The 12,871-nt window shown below is 29.9% G+C and overlaps 1 non-coding gene across 1 annotated transcript; it reads left to right on the forward strand.

Moving 5' to 3' along the window:
• The first annotated feature begins 513 nt into the window (after window positions 1–513).
• Window positions 514–587, forward strand: TRNAV-AAC (transfer RNA valine (anticodon AAC)). The gene has a single exon. It is a non-coding gene; the product is annotated as a tRNA-Val (tRNA).
• Window positions 588–12,871: the final 12,284 nt, after the last annotated feature.

Genomic DNA, 12,871 nt, shown 5'->3' on the forward strand with positions numbered 1-12,871 from the left:
GACAACATCTTTATATTTCGTTAATATTTAGGGTTCGTTTAGGCAAAATTTAGAAAAAAAAATAAAAATAATTTAATGTTTGAATATTTATGTAAAATATTTTTTATTTATTAATTATATTTAGATATAATAATATAAAAATATTTATTGATTTATTTATTAAGTTAAATATTTTTCAAGTAAAAAAATATTTTTAAAAGTGTAAATTGTAATTTCTAAATATTTTTTTCAGTATTTTTATTTTTATTATTAAAATTTATCAAATACACTAAAAATGACCAACAATTGGTCCTTAAAAAGTTTAGTCAAATAATTTAATTCTTAATAAATTTTAATCATCAAAACAATCCTTAACCTTTTATTTTATTAGACAAATTTTGATAAAAGAATTATACAAATTATTCTTTGTTAGTATTAATAAAAGATAGTATCTAAAATTTTAAAATTTTTTCTAATATGGCTTTATAAAGATGAATGATATGATGTATAAACTAATTAGTTTAACAAATGTCTGGTGTCGTGGTGTAGTTGGTTATCACGTCAGTCTAACACACTGAAGGTCTCCGGTTCGAGTCCGGGCGACGCCAACAAAGTTTTTAAGACACCAAAAGATTTTTTTAAAAATTTCTCTAACAAAAAATAAAAGTTTAAATAACGATTTGATGAGTAAAATTTGTTTAAAACTAAAATAACCAACTGAAAAATTCTTAGAGATTGATTTAAAAAGAAAATATTTTTTATTGAATTTTTTTTTAATAACTTACTGAGTTTGTTTGGGTGAGTTTATACTAAAAATCTTTTTATAAGTGATTTTTTAAAAAGATAAAGTAATTTTATTTGAATATTTCATATAATTTTTTTATTTAATAATTATGTTTAAGTATAATAATATAAAAATATTTTTAATTTATTATGTTAAATACTTAAATATATTTTTTTTAAAAGTAAAAAATATCCATAAAAAAGATATAAATTGTAACTTGTAAAAATTTTTTTTTTTTTTTTAAACTTTTTTATTTTTACTACTAAAATTTATCAAATACATTAAAAAGTAAAAAAAAATATTTTTTTAACAAGTTAATGGCATCGGAACAAGTTGAATAACAATAAAAAAAAAATTTAACAACTTAATAACCCCTAAACAAACTCTTAATAATCTTTTGACAAAATCTCCAAAAGTGCATTAATCATTGTCTATATAATATACTACTTCCATAATTTTATGATTTTTATTATATATTTTGTTACTTGAATTATTTTAGTATATACAAAGAAATGTAAATTGAAATAATATAATTTATATATATACACAACGAATTTGCATGTGTCAATTAGGAAATCTCATTTAAGAGGATTAAACTCTCAAATATAATTTAGTATTGTTAAAATAAAAATGTGCTGATCCTTCCTTCCCTTGAGAGAAACATGCATTCAATCACCCAAATAATGGCACTCAAGTTTGATTGAAAAACATTTTGAAAGGAATTATATTCAGTTATTCAACTTATAGTCTTTAGGGAAGTAGCTAGATAAATAATAATAATAATAATAATAATAATAATAATAATAATAATAATAATAATAATAATAATAATAAAACGTAAAATAAGTAAATAACCGGTGAAAAAAAACTAGTGCTATATTTTTAACTTTTTCCCTACATATAAGAACATGAGATGAGAGTCATGAAACTTATTGCAGTACAGACAACAACGGTATGATGAGATTTGAATACTGTTTATCTGGAAGGTTTCCAAGTCGTTAATTTGAAACTACGAATACGAGAACTATTCTAAGTGAAGCTAACCGGATAAAGGAATTAGAAGGAGATACTCACTTTACATTATTATTTATTGTTGTTGTGGGAGAAAACAAAAGATCCCGACCTGCCGGATTCCATTGTTTTTGCGCCATCAGGTGATCTTGGGAGAAGAGTAAAGCTTGGGGTCCCTCAGAAACCTTGAAATCATCTCTGCCTTCTCAGCAGAAAGGTCTGTGTTCTCCAGAATTTGGTCTTTTGATGCCTTGGCAATTGCTTGAACAGAACCAATAGCTTGACTAAGCTGAATTGAGCGACCAGAATGACAAAATAACTCAAGCTATGCCTATATGCATATGCTTATCATGGTTTCATTTCACATTTAAGTCAAATATTAGGTGATATAGCTATTGTTAGAGAAAGATACTCCAGAGTTTAAACATCTATATAATCGAGAATCCTGAGCTTTAACACTGTTAGGTTTAGGCATGAAAAATCACGAAAACTAAAATGAGAAGTTGCTTCATAATAAAATGATTTACCCCATTTGCGTCATGATTGTCAATGCCTGGAATCGAAGTAACCACTTTACGGTAAAAGTTCATTCCTTGCACCGATTGCTTCTTCTTTATAACCATAATAAAAGTTCATGCATTCAATATTTAAGTTTAATTCTTAAGTAGTCCTGGAAGCTAATTATTGTATGCACTTCGCACAACTGACCTCAGCTTTCAGTTTCTCTCCAATTTTCTGCTGCTTGTATACTGTAATTATTTTTAATATAAGAAATGTCAATTGGAACGACACATCAAAGTTGGTACTAAGTTTCAGTTTTTACCTCCAGATGAATTCTACATAGCAAATGATCAATCAGAACAAAATAAAAGCAACGTATTTAACTCACTTCAAGTATGACTGAATAAATGAATCGATTTGCTGTTTAGCTGGGAGTGTGATGATAACATAAAAACGTGCAAATTGTGTTCTCAATTTCTGAACTCTGCATGAGAAGAATTGAATCTAACATAAGACTCGAAAATCTCTTTATGAAATAGATAACAAAGTCCCAACTAAAGACTAGAAAACCAACAGCTCCAATTACCTGCTGAAGATCAGAGACACGTTGTTGCAATCCCAGTTAGTCACAAAAACAAATGCTACAGACGAACCCCCACAATTGAAAATGAAGTCCTGTAAATAAGCTTCTCAAAATTAGTGGAGAGTCAGTATTTGAAATAAACATTAAAAGAACACAGAATCTGCAAATTACTGGAGCAATAGGGACAAAATTAAGGTGAAAAGAATTTGCAGAGAGGAAAGTGGAGATGAAGTTGATAACAGATGGATGTCGTTCCCCTTTCAAATACATTTCTCATCAAACAGACTCCCCCTGTGCCTGCAGTAATACATAATGGAAGACTCATTATATAGTGTCGGATGCAATTTTCTGTGATTAAACATTTAAGCACGAAAAATAAACATAAAAACAAACATGCGATGCTATAATTGCCTGTATCGAGCTGTAATTACTCAATACAGGGTTAAGACAGTGCATACTTAAGAAGCTAAAACAAATAGATAATTATCGGAATTCAGAAGCATTATAATATACTTTTAATCTACGGTTGCAGGTTAACAAGCAGCTCTACCAGTACATAAGCATTCTCTTGAAAACGCCATTACCGGTACCTAAAATATTCTCATATGCCATAAATCAATCCATGCTATAGCTAGATTTGTTGCACCATAGTCCATAATTAATTTATGATAATTACGAATTGTTAGTTTTGTACAAGCTACTTAGGCAGTTATAAGGGAAGTTAAACTTGTCACTCTCTTATTCCCTGTGATTCTGTGAATACAAACCAGTCTGATTATTCGATGAATTGTAGTGAATCAAAACCACTTCAAAAATTGTTTATCGTATTCGAAGTGTGAAAACAGATCGACGAATAAAAGCAATAGATCCCTAAAACACGAAATTCATTTTTATTTTGAAATTTTCTTCTGCCGATACACATGAAGTTGTTCCTACACCGAAATCAGATCAAATCGAAAGAAGAGAAAGAGAATCGCATGAACCTACTCTTCTCATTTCATCTTGTTATTAGTAAATCAAAGCCTCATTACTACTAATTTTACTACTGTATCAGCTAGCATTAGATCGGTTCCATATCCTCGATGTAATAGGATTCGTAATGCTAACAAACGGAATCCAAGCAAAACAAAACACGATTAGTTTTCTCTCGGATCAAGCAATCGCTAAGGAAAACCAAAAACTAAGAATATTCAAAAAAAAAAAAGAAGAACTAAATCGATAAGCAGAGCATTCGTATCTGGAAACGAAATTGTGACGGTTACAGTGTTTTTCAGGTGATTAAGAAAACAAAAGATCGGTACCGGATAACGTGGCATGCGATGGAGCTGAAGTAGTTGAATCACTGAGGTGCATATCCATGAGAACTGAGAACTAAGCATCAGAGAAAGAAGAAGCGATTTGTTAGATGGATCTCGAACTCGAAGCTCGTTTTCTTTCGGTATTGCAGAGCACGAAGAAGGGAAATAGAAGATGGAACGTGATTCCCGTCTCAGGTACACAAAATAAGTGTTTCCCGCCACCGTTTTGAACCAAATTAATGAATTTATACTTCCCCAGCCTTTTTTAAAATATTAGATTTTTTCTACTGAATAGTTCCTTTAGTCGGTCTTATCAGAACCATAATGGACCGGTCATTTTGACCGAAAAATAAAAAACCGGTGGTCTAATTTTCCTCAATTTTATTCGACTAATTCGTATTCTAGATATATTATATACTTATATAAAAATATATTTTCAGTAAATATTGAACCAAAAATCTCTTATTAAATACAAAATATTTTTAGTCACTAAAAAAATTATTAATTAATAATTTAATATTTTTTTTTACATAAAAATCAATTCTATTTTAAATTATCATCAAATTATATAATAATATTACATCCTTTTAGTAATCCGCGAATAGAATAAGAGATATCCGTAAATTAAAAACATGTAGGATTAGAATTGATATATTTATTATATTCTCAATCCGTAGCTACCTATTGTCACCCCTACTCCAACGTACCACATGCTTTGTATATTCATGTGTTTTAGTATGCTATAAAATACAAAAATTAAGAAAGTCATGGTTCAAACACACAATCTCCAATTTGCAACATTCCTTCCATGCCACCAAGTTAAATTGACCGAAAATTGGAGAATTAATAGTTTGACCAATTCGGTTTAAATTAGAAGTGTTTATGAGAGGAGTAAAATCGGATTTGATGTGACTTATATTTGAACCAAAATATATACCAAACTTATTTGTTAGACTTGAATTTGGCATATACCCAAAGAAATTTACACACTTTCGGGTCACGATTATATCGAACAAAAATTGTGTGAAAATCGGGTCGTTAACATTACCTTCTTGTAAATTAACATGTGAAAATATCCAAATTTTCAAAAATCCAACCATTATTTGACATGATAAAATTCACTTATAAAATATAATAAGAACTAACCCTTCTCTAAAATTAAAGCATAACCACAATCAATATTAATATTGTCTAATAACACCAAATATTTAAATCAATACAAATAACACAATATTATGCATTAGTCTAGTTAATCTTATGCCTTTTAAACATAAAACATTTACTTATAGTCTTATAATGACTAATAACACAAAATATTAAGGTTTACAATACTTAAATTCTACATAAAAATAACCATCATCCATCACTAATATTATAAAATATTAATTGTGTATGATGACTGAGTCACTGGACCGAATTCGAATGACCCGAACTATGGTCTGGTCCCAATCCAAAATAATGACCGAGTCTATTTTTGAGACTCTTACCCGACTTAAATCCAATAAAATCACCCAAAATTATCTTTTAAAAATATTCGAAACCAAACCAAATCAAACCATGCACACCCCTAATTTAAATGTTAGATCGAATTAGTCTTAGAACCGGTTAACAACAGTGAAACTCACTGAAAATCGATCGGTTCGCAACAGAGTTCGTAGGTCTACCATACTTTAAATCACGCGGGTCCAGCTATGCACCAGGCGCTCCACGTGTCCTGCATGTCCATGTGCTCTAACATGCTAGAAAATACAAAAGTTGAGAAAGTTATAGTTCGAACACATGACCTCTAATTTGCGATTTTTCATGCCACCAAATTGAATTGACAGAAAAATTAGAACTCGCAAGTCTATCAAATACAAAAAGGGTTAATACTCAAATTCGTCCCCGAAAGATTACGCGATCTTCATTTTCGTCCCCGAATGATTTTTTTAATCAAATTAGTCCCTGAAAGTTAACGAATAAGTCAAATTAGTCCTTCTGTCAGATGGGCGATGACGTGGCACGTTAAGTGCCACGTGGCATGATGACACGGCACGCCACGTGGCAGGTCAACGCTAAGGTCAACGCCACGTGGCAAGTCAGCGATACGTGGCACGCCACGTGGCAGGTCAATGCCACGTGGCATGTCAGTGACACGTGGTATACCCGTGACATGCCACGTGTCACTTGACATGTACAAAAGATTTTTATAGTCAAAATAGTCCTTGAAAATCCAAATGTAAGTCATTTTCATCCTTCAAATTTTAAAAATTAGTCAAACTAGTCCTTATATAATTTTTTTCAATAAGTTCAAGACCAAATCAGTTTCCAATAAACAAAAACTCAACTTTCAGATTGTAAAATCATTCAAATACCTAACTATGAAAACGAACCAGCAGCGTTCATTGAACCGGCTTAGCAGCAGCTCCGGTAACCACCTCTAGTGGCGGCGGCGACCAGATCTCCGGCGACGATAGCTGAAACTAACATACAGCGACAATGAAGCTTCCGAAAACCCAAATGAAACGAAGACCAACATAAACCCTTACCGGCAGAGTTTTTTCGGCGACGGCGACGAGGTTTTCCGGTGGCCAGAAACATAGAGGCGTAGCTCCCCGCGGCAGCGGCGGCAGCAGCAAGGCACTGACGGCGGCGACAGAAACAGTGAGGAATGGCGGATCTAATGGCAACGCGAGCTCCCTCTCTTCTTCGCGAACGGCGACGGCGTCGGACAGCAGAGAGGATGAATGACGGCGGCGCAGGCAACGGGACGCGACGGCGAACTCCTTCCTGCGGTGACTCCCTCGTAAGTCTTCTCTCTCTCTCTCTCTATCCGATCTCTCTCTTCGTGCTCGCCGGCAGCGAGTTCGATGGCGACGTGGTGACGCGACGGCAAGCTCCCTCCTCCTCTCCTCCGCCCCGACACAAGGCTCCATGGACGGACGGCAATGGCGGCGACGGTGGCAGTGACACCCACCGCGCTGCCTTTCCTCCTTCTCCCTCACTCTACTTCCATGGAACCCCTCCCCTGCTTCCCCTTTCTTTCTTTTCTTCATTAGGTTTGCAGCTACTACTGCTGGAGGGTTAGGTGCACTAGTGTGTACCGGGTCAGGGGAACCGGGTAGGGTTTTCAGGGTTTTGTTTAGCTTAATATACATAAATTTTGATTTCGAGTATATAATTTTGTTTAGGTTAATAAATACATACATTTCAATTTTGAGTATATATATATACTGCAGCAAAATATCTGTAAGAAAAATGTTTTAAAATAGAAAAGAATAAGAGAGATTTTGAGAAGAATTAAAAGAGAGAGATATTTATTGAAAAAATTTTAAGAAGAAAAGATACAATTACTAATGTTTTGTTTGTCAATTATATTTCTATTAAAATTAGTAGTATCAAAAAATATTTCAAATTTAATATTATGAAAAAAATAAAAAAAAATTATATAAGGACTAGTTTGACTAATTTTTAAAATTTGAAGGATGAAAATGACTTAATCCTAGACTTTCAAGGACTATTTTGACTATAAAAATCTTTTGTACATGTCAAGTGACACGTGGCATGTCACGGGTATGCCACGTGTCACTGACATGCCACGTGGCACTGACCTGCCACGTGGCGTGCCACGTATCGCTGACTTGCCACGTGGCGTTGACCGTAGCGTTGACCTGCCACGTGGCGTACCATGTCATCATGCCACGTGGCACTTAACGTGCCACGTCATCGCCCATCTGACAGAAGGACTAATTTGACTTATTCGTTAACTTTCAGGGACTAATTTGATTAAAAAAATCATTCGGGGACGATAATGAAGATCGTGTAATCTTTCGGGGACGAATTTGAGTATTAACCCAATACAAAAATTGAAAAAGTCATGATTCAAAATTTCTAATTTGCAACATTCCTTCCGTATCATCAAGCTGAATTGATCTTTTTTAATATATGTGTCAATCAACATACATACAGTAAACATTCTACTGGATAGTTTTATATTAATCTAATCTAATTTAATTTTAGTTTTGGTCTTTTGGATGGAGTTCACCAATTGCATTTCAAGCATTTTTCTTTTCCCTTTTTTTAAATTTTTTTATTTAAATTTTTTTGTATTATTTCACCAATAACAGATTGTTAGCAGTTAGCACTAGTGCCAACTGAATTGACCATGTCCTTTTGCGATGGCTTCCCAAACCAATATCTGTCCTCTCCATTTTGAATTGGCGTTTGAGGATATCATACAATACTAAAAAATAAATTAAATTAAATTAATGAAGCGTCCAAAATTCAATTTTATTTTTCCAAATTTGTTACTTGAAACACAAATGTGCACATGAAGGCCACTCATGATGAAACTCAAAAAAACAATTGAAAGAAAATTGGAAGAAAGCATTTTTAAAGGGTATTTGTTATGGGATCTAAAAGTTTGGTGTATAATATTTAAAAAAAAATTAAACAGTTAATATTTAATTTAAAATTATAAAAAATAATAAATTTTAAATATTTAAAATTTAATATAAAAAGTAAATTTGTAACAAATTTTATACTTAAGCAAAATCCAAAATTCCAAATGTCATCGTTGACCAATCTTATATTTAATAGCGTGGCCAGCCATGCTAACTTGCCAAATTTGTTGCTTCCTTTATAAATTTCCTCCCATGGCATTGTAGCCTTTTGTCGTAAGGAGTAAGGACAACTTGCAATATTTATAGCGCTTCAAATTAAGAAAACAGAGTTTAAATAAAATCCATATTTTTTTATAGTTTGGCACTAATTATTAGAACGAAAAAGAAATTGAAAAACAACACAAAATTAGCTCAAAATAGCCTATAATTAAGGGAATTATTAACAAGTCTCACATAAAAAAAAAAGTAGACGTAATAGAAAAAAATGAGGTTGTTAGGTTCTGCATAAGTACAAGTGTATTTCACTCAAGCACCACTGCAGTTAGTATATTCGTGGTTTGATTTGGATAGAATAATTTTTTAGAGAAAATTCGATCTCATTTCAAGCTGTTTTAGACTTTTAGATTATTAGATTTGCGTTTTTTAAATAAAAAAATAAATATATATAACAACTTTTAATAATATTTTAAAAAACTAATAATTACATAATAATAAAAATAAAATTATATGTTAATTAAAAAAATTATTTTAAATTTATATAATATTTACTAAATAATAATAATACATGAATAATATAAAAAGTATAATAAATTGAATATATTATATTTTTTAAATTTTAAATATAATAATAAAATAATAATATTATAGTATATTGTGCATTTGAATTGAATTTGATTAGTTTTGACAAATATGTAAATTTGAATTTTGATCAAATTCATATGATTTGCCAAAAAATAAAATTTAATTAAATTTAAATTAGTGCGATTTTAATTAATTTTTAATTTAAATTAAATCGAATGAAAAATATAATTTAGATTGGTTTGAATTTAAAAATTCCTAACTGAGTTGGATTGCATTATACAAAAAAGCAAGATAGAAGAATAAGAGAGGAATTTTTTTATAGGAAAATATTTGATAACTAAAAAAAAACGTCAAAAATAGTTAAAATTTGTCTTATTTAATATTTATTAATTATTATTATAATTAATGAATTAAGTAGATTTTGCTTTACAAGTAATTTTTTTCCCACGGTATTTCTAACCCGTTGCGGATTGGAGTTCTATGTAAGAATTTCATATTTACTAATGGGTTATTACATGCACAAGGTCGAATTTAAATTCCCGACATTTATTTAAGTAGATTAATTAACTAACTACTAAACCAACCAAATTTCATTTACTTCAGATATTATTACATTTTAAACTTTGGGGTAAATTATAGGAATAATTTTTTATAGAAAAATAACGAGAATTAATTTTTTTTGGTGACTAAATTAATTTTTAATTAATGATTAGTTAATATATTATTCTCTTTTAAATTTGTCTTGCTCTTTTTACCGTAACAATTTAAATTGTTAATGTTTGTTCATCCACTATTTTATTAAAATTGTTGGTTAAAAGAATAGTTTCAAACAAAAAATATACTTTATATAAAAAAATTAATACGCTAATAATAATAATACTAATTACATTAGCAATAACAGGATGGATTTCATGTCCGTATTATATGTTATGCATCATGTCTCCCTTGGAAAAATGTATGTGTTGCAATGTATAAATTGATATTGATAACTAAACAGAATTGAATTGATATTAGTAGTAGTCCTCTTTCCCAATGTCCTCTCCTTTCTTTATTTCTTCCTTTTTTTAGTTCTTTCATATCCTCCAACATTAGTACATGATCCGATTCTCTTGTACCATAATAGTATCTTCTGCACCATTGTTTCCATTTGTCAGTTTATATGATCTTTTTTTATTAAAACCTTTTACTCTTTTGCTGCTAGCTTCTTTTGCTTGTTTTTTTTCCTTCTCTGGCAATACCTACCTAGCTAGCTGGTCCTATATATATATATAATAATTAATATATACACATTGTATATAATTATATATTACTAACATGCTTATTAATACAAAGCTAATATGTTATATATATAATTAAGTTGACTATAATTAATAACTTAAACATAACAATATAGTATTATCAAAGCAAAACAAAACCAGCAAACTATAATAATAGTAGCATCATAATAAGTCATATATATAACACACAACCCAATATAGACAATAAACTAGCTTAGGGCATCATCATGGTGAATAGCTGCTACCAATGTGGTTCCGGTGAATTAGAACATTGAAGGTTGGTATGGTAGTGGAGCTACCATTAGAATTGTTGTTGTAAAGAAGCTCAAAGACACAAACATCATCCTTTTGTAACTTGTTTCCTTGGCTAAACTTGGCCCAACCCTTTTGCAATTTGTACTTCTTGTAAGGTACCCCATCTCCACTCCAAGTCTTAAACATCACTTTCCATGCCCTCCCATCCTCCACTCTTAGTAGGTACCCTCCTTCCTTCATGTACTTCCTTGCAAAATTAGATGGTATGGCCTAAATTATTATTATTCCCCAAAAAAAAAAAATTAATAGTGATATGTTAGTATGGCATTAGTATATATACTTAAAAAAAAATTAATTTCAATGTATTAATAGTGTTAAGAGTTACAATTTCATAGTTGATTTTTTTTAATAATGTGACTATATTATTAATTATCTTAATTACTTACCATGCATCTTCCTCCATTGATATATGAATCCCTCATGACAACCTCAAAATTGGGGTTACCATCTTGTCTCTCTTGTCTGTCTCTACTCTTTATAGCATCAGCAATACCCTTATTTTTCTCTACATATTAGTAGATTAGTGAAAGGGCATTGGTAATAAGAATTAAAATATAAACTTAAATATATGATTTTAATTATATTGCATTAAAAATATATGATTTTTTATTTTGATATAATTTGGTCTATAAATATTTAAAAAATTTATTTTAAATCATGTCAATATTTAACTAAACAAACTAAGAACAAAAATGAAAAAACATATATTTTAAAAAGATTAAAAATTTTTTAAACCATAAAATATAAAATAAAATTATAGCTTGACATAAAAGATATGAATTGAAAATCATATATAATATTAGTAATATACCTTTGAATTGATATTGATCATAGTGAACTTTCATAACATCATCATCACCATCACCATCACCATCATCATCAAAATCAAAATCATCATCATCATAATCAGCATAATTGAGTTCAGGGGAAGGGTAATCAATTTCAAGAGTAGTGTTGTCAAATATTTGAACCCTAAAATATGAAGCATCAAGACAATATTTGAACAACAAAAGGTGGCCATGGGAGACAGAGTAGTGCTCAAGAAACTCTTTCCATTCCTTCCCAATAAACCAAATGGAACCATTAATGTTGGTCCAATGCACTTTCTTTTGGTTGCCATTTACAACTTTCAGAATCACCGGATTTGGGAGTTTCAATCCACATTTGTTTGTGAATTCCGTTGGAAGCTTCTGTCAATTATTGAAGAACAACATAATTAACCATTCTTAATTATTGATAATATATATTTCTATAAATTGAATTTTTTTGTTCCAAAACAGATTACATAGAGCTTATAGCTAGGAGTTAATTGTTAAAGATATACTTCATATGATTATTGAATTCATATTAATGGTGTAGTAACTAGTAATTAATAATTAATGATAAGTAACTAATATTTATATCGGATAAATGTTAAATCTTGAAAATTCTCAATCTTGAGAATGAAAAATGTTTAGAGGGACAAGCAAATTTTATTAATTTTTTTGGATAATCAATAATTAATAATTAAATAACTACTCGTATTTATATTGGATAAATGTTAAACATGGGAAATTCAAATTATTAATTTTTTTTCAAATAAACAACTTTAAGCACAGTCATAATAAAATCCCCTTAGCTTTTTCTTATAAGCAATAAGTTTATCACTTTTTTTTTACTCTGTTCGTTCAAATTAAATGTCATTGAATATATATCATAATAACAAAAAATCTTTGAAGATAAGCATAAATAAAAAATAATGCACCATATATTTATTAAATGGTAAGTAGTCATAGTTTACAATTTTTTCTGAACTAAAAGTTTAGCATGAACGACTATAAAAAGGAAAAAAAGAAAGAAGAGAAAGTTGAATTGAATTTGGTTATAAAAAAAATAGGTAAATAAAAGATGAGTAACTAACAAGAGATATATTATATATGTGATAATGATATAATTAAGTA

Source organism: Arachis stenosperma, chromosome 10, assembly GCF_014773155.1.
Source record: "Arachis stenosperma cultivar V10309 chromosome 10, arast.V10309.gnm1.PFL2, whole genome shotgun sequence".
NCBI lineage: Eukaryota > Viridiplantae > Streptophyta > Magnoliopsida > Fabales > Fabaceae > Arachis > Arachis stenosperma.